Raw genomic sequence first — 7,365 nt, forward strand, 5'->3', positions numbered from 1 at the left:
CCTCAGCTATTTGTTGTGAGAAATTCATGTCATCATGGTGCACAGGGCCAGCACGGTTCATTGCTTTTTTGTAAGTTTTCTCCAACTCTCTCTCATCCTATCCCTAGAAAGTGCCTTAGCTTTTTCCTGACTGAGAAGTTCCATTCCATGAAAAGGGAAACGTCTGAGAACATACAGCCATTTAGGTGAATTGTAATCTCCACCTCAAAGTGTGCCTTTACTGCCAACCTTTCTCCTCCCCTGTAACTCTGAGCTCAGCCTGCTCGATTCTGTGGGGAACAATATGTTTGAAATATTAACCAGTGTTATTTTTTTCCTCAGGTCCTTCCTTTCCTCTCTTTGCCTCTTCCTCGCCCCCATAAAAATAGCTAGCCCATAGTCACTGTCTCAGGACAGGGGGACGACTTTGGGATTTTGTTTTCCCCTTAGGGATTAGGGGAAGAGAGAGACCCAGACAGAGGCGCCCTGAAGAGTAAGGAGCAGAACTTCTCACTGCCCGCCTCCCTCCCCGCTAAGGATTCCTTGGGCTGTCAGAAGAGAAACGGATGCAAAAAAAGCGGTGGGGGAGGGAGTGAGATAGGAGAGAAATGGCTCTGTAGTCTTATTCTAGCCAGATGGGACTTTGGAAGCCACTTAGAGTTTCTCACACCGCGCTGTGGGGAGGGGTGTGGTCAGTGGTACCTTAGCACCCGCGAGTGGCCCAGAAAGAGTCTCTGCAGGGAATCACGCAGGTAGAAACAAAGGACATTTCTGCAGGCGCCCAGATGAACTGCCACCAAGGACAAGATGTGACAATGGAAGAGTCAGCAGATGCCAATGTGGAGAGATGAATTTGAGGTTCAAATGCAAGTGCTCCTTCAATTTCCCACCCCTGCTACAGACACATACAGACATGCAGACACACACACACACACACACACTCCAGCCTCACATGTACACATCAACCATATACGTATACAGTCTCAAGCAACGGCTACAGCTTCTCTTTGTTTCTGGCTCCTTCTGGATGACCTTCCTCTGTGTCCCAGTTCCCACTTGTTCCAGTTCCTGCTGGACCAGGTGGCCCAGCTCCTGGGCTCTGGTACCATCACCTCTTAAGGAGATGGAAGAAGAATGCTCTGAAAATGGCAATAAGAAATAGGGAGATAACTAGCTCATGTCTGGACCCAATGAGGGGAAAAACTGCCCAAAATGGAAAGTGCCACAGGGGAAGTAGGATCCTCAGGGAGGGCCCTGGTTTTGGTCAGAGCAGGAAGGTGAACAAAACTGTAGCCTTCAGGGTCCAGTCAGGAGAAGAGAGCCCACACCAGGTAGCTTGTTTTCTTGTTTTATTTGAAGAACTGGTTGCAAAGGTATTGGAAGAGCTTAAAAGCCCAACAGGTGCAGTGAAGAAACTCAGAGATTAGCCAGCGCTGGTCCCTAGTGCAGATCTGGCTGGAGAGCCAGGAGGAGGAGGTGATGGCTCGCATCTGAGACAAGACTAATCAGCTCACTGTGACTGCGTCTAGTTGGATCCTTTGTCAACAACAACACAAGAAAGCTCAGCAAAGAGAGTACAGACAAAGATAAGATGGAGAAGCACTGAGCTAGTCAGAAGCTCTGATGTCTACTAGATAAATGTATATAATTATTAGATAAATTAATCTTCACAATGACCCTATGAGGGAGGTAATAGTATCCCCCCCCACTTTACAGATGAGGAAAGTGAGCTTAGAGAGTTTAGCACCTTGCCAAAGTTACAAGGTTGTGATTGACAGAGCCAGAACTCGAATCCAGCTCGGCCTCCACCGTGGTTACCTACCGCCTCCCTTGTACATAAAAGAGCTCAACATGGAGGCCGAGTTAACCTAACAGAGAGGCACCACCAGGCCCTGGAGAGCCAAAGGCTTAAATTGCTGACTCCAAAGCCGGTGACATATAGAGAATTCCATTTGGAGAACAAGACCTATTATGTCCATTGATTATCAATTCTGTGCTTTCAGGTGCTAGGAACAGGGAAGTTAACAAATTATGATGGAGAGGGATGTCACGTGACTATAGCATCTGTGACTCTGGGCAAATGAAAGCTTTGCCTCTTGAGTCTGCATTTACTATGAACACCTTGCCAATCTCCTTGGGATTAATAACCCACAATGGACCTCATTTTGTCTAAACCACTAAAGTAAGTTCTTTCCTACCATATGTGAGGTATTCATGAGTAACACCATCAAAAGAGAGTATAAGAATATAAATATTTGGTTCCTTTAAAGGTTCGTTTCCAAGCTTTTTAAGTGATCTGTAAGGTTAATTAAAAAAATTATAAAAAGATTTAACTCTGCCATCTAGATAAATATATATATTTGTTAGATAAATATACATGCATATATATATATATACCTTTACTATATATATATATTTAAATCTTCAGCACATTACTTTGCTTTTCTGTACCTCAGTTTGTCAACTATAAAATGGGGATAAAAATGTCCTACCACACCTATATGCTAGAGTTTTGTGAAACTCAAACTGCATCTGCTCATTTGATTTTTAATATAAAAACATGAAAAACATGCATTCCAGAGAAGATAACCTCAACTCTCTATTGTAGATTTTGTTCAATAAAAATGTAATAATGTAATAATGTTCAGTCAAATGTAAATAATGTCTGTTCAGTGGAACCTAAAGGTTATTGTTTATGGCCCTGTTGGACACTACCCAGTTTTGTGTCTAATCAAGAAATCTGATAAATTGCCATAAATCTAATTAAAAAAAGCAAGTCAGTCATATCACTTTCTGTAATATCCTATAATAATTCCCCTTTCATCCAGAGTAAGATCTAAGTCTTTACCGTGGCCTAAAGATTCCCTGTCGCCTTGACCTGCCACACTTCTTTGCATCACTGCCCTTAGACTCTGCTCCCACCACCGAGGCCTCCTAGCGGATCCTCTGTAAACCCAGCACCCAAACACCAGTTCTACTTTAGGGCCTTTGCACTGGCTGTCCCCTCTGCCTAGACGTCCCTTCCAAATGAATTCCTCACCTTCTTACAGTCCTTGTTCAAATCTTACCCTCACAATGAGGCCAATTGGAGCACTTATTTAAAATTGCAATGCACTCGGCACTGAGTCACTCCCTTACCCTCTGCTTTTTCTATTTCTGTCACCATGGAACTCGTCATCTCTTAACATTCTGTATAATTTATTTATTTGTCTGTTTAGTGCCTAGCCAAACAGTCCATAAGTTCCATGTGGACTTTGTGTCTCCAGTAAAAAGAAACATTCCTGGAATGTAGCAGTTACTCAATGACAATGACTAAACGTGAAGGTTGACACACCATGTTGGGATTCTGTCTAATAACTCAGAGGAAAGGAAGGTCTTCAGACATCTTGGATGCATAAGAATGTCCTCTCAGGGTGGGAAATGTTCACTTCTCAAATACACGTGGTAGATCAGTGCTATGTGTGGTGATGTGTAAGTGACAGAACTTGGAGTCTCTGGCCTTTATCGGGTCCTGGAGCAGTTCCATGTGCCTGTGGACCTCAGGTCAATCCCTCAGAAAGATGTCTGGCAGAAGACTTAGCCAGAAACTTCTGCCTGCATTATGCCTGGGCGCTTGGCGAGAATGAAAACTCACATCCCCTGGGGGTGGGGCTGATGAATCTGCATTTTGATTTAGTACCCCTGTGACTGTTTTAACAGGGTCCACAGTTAAAGAAAACTGCCTAATTTATGTACAAATCAAGGCCACTAGTTTTCACAGGAAATTCATATCCTGCCAGGGTTTTTTTTTTTTATTGAGGTCATATTGGCTTATAACATTGTATAAATTTCAGGTGTACATTATTATATTTCAGCTCTGTATAGACTGCATCATGTTGACCAGCAGTAGTCTAGTTTCCGTCTGTCACCATACAAATGTGCCTCTTTACCCCTTTCACCATCCCCCCACCCCCTTCCCCGCTGGTAATCACCAATCTGTTCTCTGTATCTATGTGTTTGTTTGTGGTTGTTTTTTATCTTTCATTTATGAGTGAAATCATATGGTATTTGCCTTTCTTCATCTGACTTATTTCGCTTAGCATAATGCTCTCAAGGTCTGTACATGGCAAGATTTTGTCTTTTTTTATGTCTGAGTTGTATTCTGTTGTAGATATACACCACATCTTCTTTATCCATTAATCCATTGAAGGACATTTAGGTTGTTTGAAAGTCTTGGCTATTGTGAATAATGCTGCAATGAAAATAGGGGTGCATATATCTTTTTGAGTTAGTGTTTTCCTGTTTTTTTGGATAAATACCCAGACGTAGAATAGCTGTATCATATGGTATTTCTATTTTTAATTTTCTGAGGAATCTCCACACTGTTTTCCTGCCAGGGTTTTAAAGACATGTCTCAAGGTTGCTCCATTCCCAGAAGGGGGTGGGATGGGCTTCCCTGGGCAGTGAGGGGTGTTGGGGGACTAACTGTGTGACTCCCAGTTTCCAGGAAGCTCTCTTCACAACCTTTCCTCACAGATGGATTTCAAAAAGCAATTAATTATCAGGATGAATTCAGTTCTGGGCATTCCATGGCCAATTTTTAGCACACAATTTCATCTCCATCTTGTCAAAAGAAATTCTGAGGAAAACCTGAGAGATTCAGAACAGAAGGTCCAGTGACAGGAGTTATTTTGGCCATATGAAGTGTCTTCAGATCCTGATTCTGAGCCAGTAAGGACTCCTACAGGCATACCTCGGAGATCTTGCAGGCGTGGTTCCAGACAACCACAATAAAGCAAATATTGCAATAAAGCAAGTCACATGAATTTTTTGGTTTCCCAAAACCAAAGTTAGTTCTACACTATACTATAAACTCTTAATTATACAATAGCATTGTGTCTAAAAAAATTACATATCTTAATTAAAAAATAATTTATTGCTAAAATTGCTAACCATTTTCTGAGCCTTCAGTGGGTCATGATCTTTTTGCTGGTGGAGGGTCCTGTCTTAAAGTTGATGGCTGTCAACTGATAAGGGTGGTGGTTGCTGAGGGTTGAGGGGGCTGTGGCAATTTCTTAAAACAAGACAACAATGAAGTTAGCTGCATTGATTGACTCTTCCTTTCACGAACGATTTCTCTGTAGCATGTGATGCTGTTTGATAGCATTTTACCCATGGTAGGACTTCTTTCAAAATTGGAGGCAATCCTCTCAAACCCTGCTGCTGCTTTATCAACTAAGTTCATGTAATATTCTAAATCCTTTGTTGTCATTTTAACTATCTTCACAGCATCTTCACCAGTAGAGCCCACCTCAAGAAATCACTTTCTTTCCTCATCCCTAAGAAGCACCTCCTCATCCACTAAAGTTTTATCGCGAGATTGCAGCAATTTAGTTACAACTTCAGGCTCCACTTCTAATTCTAGTTCTCTTGCTATTTCCACTGTATCTGCAGCAGCTTCCTCCACTGAAGCCCTAAACCCCACAGAGTCGTCCATGAGAGTTGGGATCAACTTCTCCCAAACTCCTGTTAATGTTGATATTTTGACCTCTTCGCATGGATCACAAATGTTTTTAAAGACAGCTAGAATAGTGAATCCTTTCCAGAAGGTTTTCAATTTACTCTGCCCGGATCCAATAGAGCAATCACTATCTATGGCAGCCATAGTTTTATGAAATATATTTCTTAAATAATAAGACTTGAAAGTCGAAATTACTCCTTGATCCTGGAGCTGCAGAATGGATGTTGTCTTAGCAGGCATGAAAACAACATTAATCTTGTGGTACATCTCCATGAGAGCTCTGGGGTGACTCGGTGAATTGTCATTGAGCGGTAACATTTTGAAAGGAATCTTTTTTTCTGAGCAGTAGGTCTCAACAGTGGGCTTAAAATATTCAGTAAACCATGTTGTAAACATATGTGCTGTCATCCAGGCTTTGCTGTTCCATTTATAGAGCACAGGCAGAGTAGGTTTAGCATAATTCTTAAGGGCCCTAGGATTTTCACAATGGTAAATGAGCATTAGCTTCACCTTAACATCACCAGCCTCTTTAGCCCCTAATAGGAGAGTCCGCCTGTCCTTTGAAGGTTTGAAGCCAGACCTTGACTTTTCCTCTCTAGCTATGAAAGTCTTAGATGGCATCTTCTTCCAACGTAAGGCTGTTTTGTGTACATTGAAAATCTGTTGTTCAGTGCAGACACCATCAATTATCTGAGCTAGATCTTCTGGATAACTTGCTGCAGCTTCTGCGTGAGCACTTGCTGCTTCACGTTGAACTTTTATGTTATGGAGATGGCTTCTTTCCTTAAACTCCATGAACCAACCTCTGCTGGCTTCAAACTTTTCTTCTGCAGCTTCCTCACCTCTCTCAGCCTTCATAGAGTAGAATAGAGTTAGGGCCTTGCTCTAGATTAGGCTTTGGCTTAAGGGAACGTTGTGGCTGTTTTGCTCTTCTGTCCAGACCACTAAAACGCTCCCCCATATCAGCAATATGGCTTTTTCTCTTTCTTATCATTCATATGTTCATCGAAATAGCACTTTCAATTTCCTTCAAGAACTTTTCCTTTGCGTTCACAACTTGGCTAATTGTTTGGCTTAATAGGCCCAGCTTGGCTTTCAACATGCCTTCCTCACTGAGCTTAATCATATCTAGCTTTTGATTTAAAGTGACAGACATGTGGCTCTTCCTTTCACTTGAACACTTAGAGGCCATTGTAGGGTTATTAATTGGCCTAATTTACATATTTTTGTGTCTCAGAGAATAGGGAGGCCTGAGGAGAGGCAGAGAGATGGGGGAATGGCCGATCAGTGGAGCAGTCAGAACACACACAACGTTTACCGATTAAGGTCGCTGTCTTATATGGCCATGGTTCATAGTGCCCCAAAACAGTTAGGATTGTAACATCAAAGGTCACCATAACAAATATAATAAAAATGAGAAAGTTAGAAATATTGTGAGAACTACCAAAATGTGACACAGAGAACAAAGTGAACACTGTTGGAAAAATGGTGCTGATAGACTTGCTGGATGCAGGGTTGCCACGAACCTACAATTTGTAAAAAAACACTATCTATAAAGTGCAATAAAGTGAAGCACCAGAAAATGAGGTATGCCTGTCCTCTTCTGCGATCGCCCAGGATTCTTGTTGCACTCCTCGCAACCTTCATCTCCAAGTCTCCACCCCCCTCCCAATTTCTCAGTTAAGGGGCAAAGGTTGTTTGCGACATTTTCTGCTCCACACTCCTGCATATTTTGAATGTCTTTTGGCTTTGTTGTCTTTTTCTCACACTCTTATTTTAAAGGGAAAAGTCATGTAAATATTCTTCAGCTGTAATCTTACTTTCTCTAATGGGATCCTGGAAGAGCTCACTAATCCACTCTCAACATCCATGAACCTTTCCTCGTT

At 42.0% G+C, this 7,365-nt stretch overlaps 1 pseudogene; it reads right to left on the reverse strand.

Annotated features, from left to right (window-relative positions):
- Window positions 1-4,906: 4,906 nt before the first annotated feature.
- Window positions 4,907-6,671, reverse strand: LOC124238145 (tigger transposable element-derived protein 1-like; annotated as a pseudogene).
- Between the last annotated feature and the right edge of the window lie 694 nt (window positions 6,672-7,365).

Source organism: Equus quagga, chromosome 4 (assembly GCF_021613505.1).
Source record: "Equus quagga isolate Etosha38 chromosome 4, UCLA_HA_Equagga_1.0, whole genome shotgun sequence".
NCBI classification, from domain to species: Eukaryota; Metazoa; Chordata; class Mammalia; order Perissodactyla; family Equidae; genus Equus; species Equus quagga.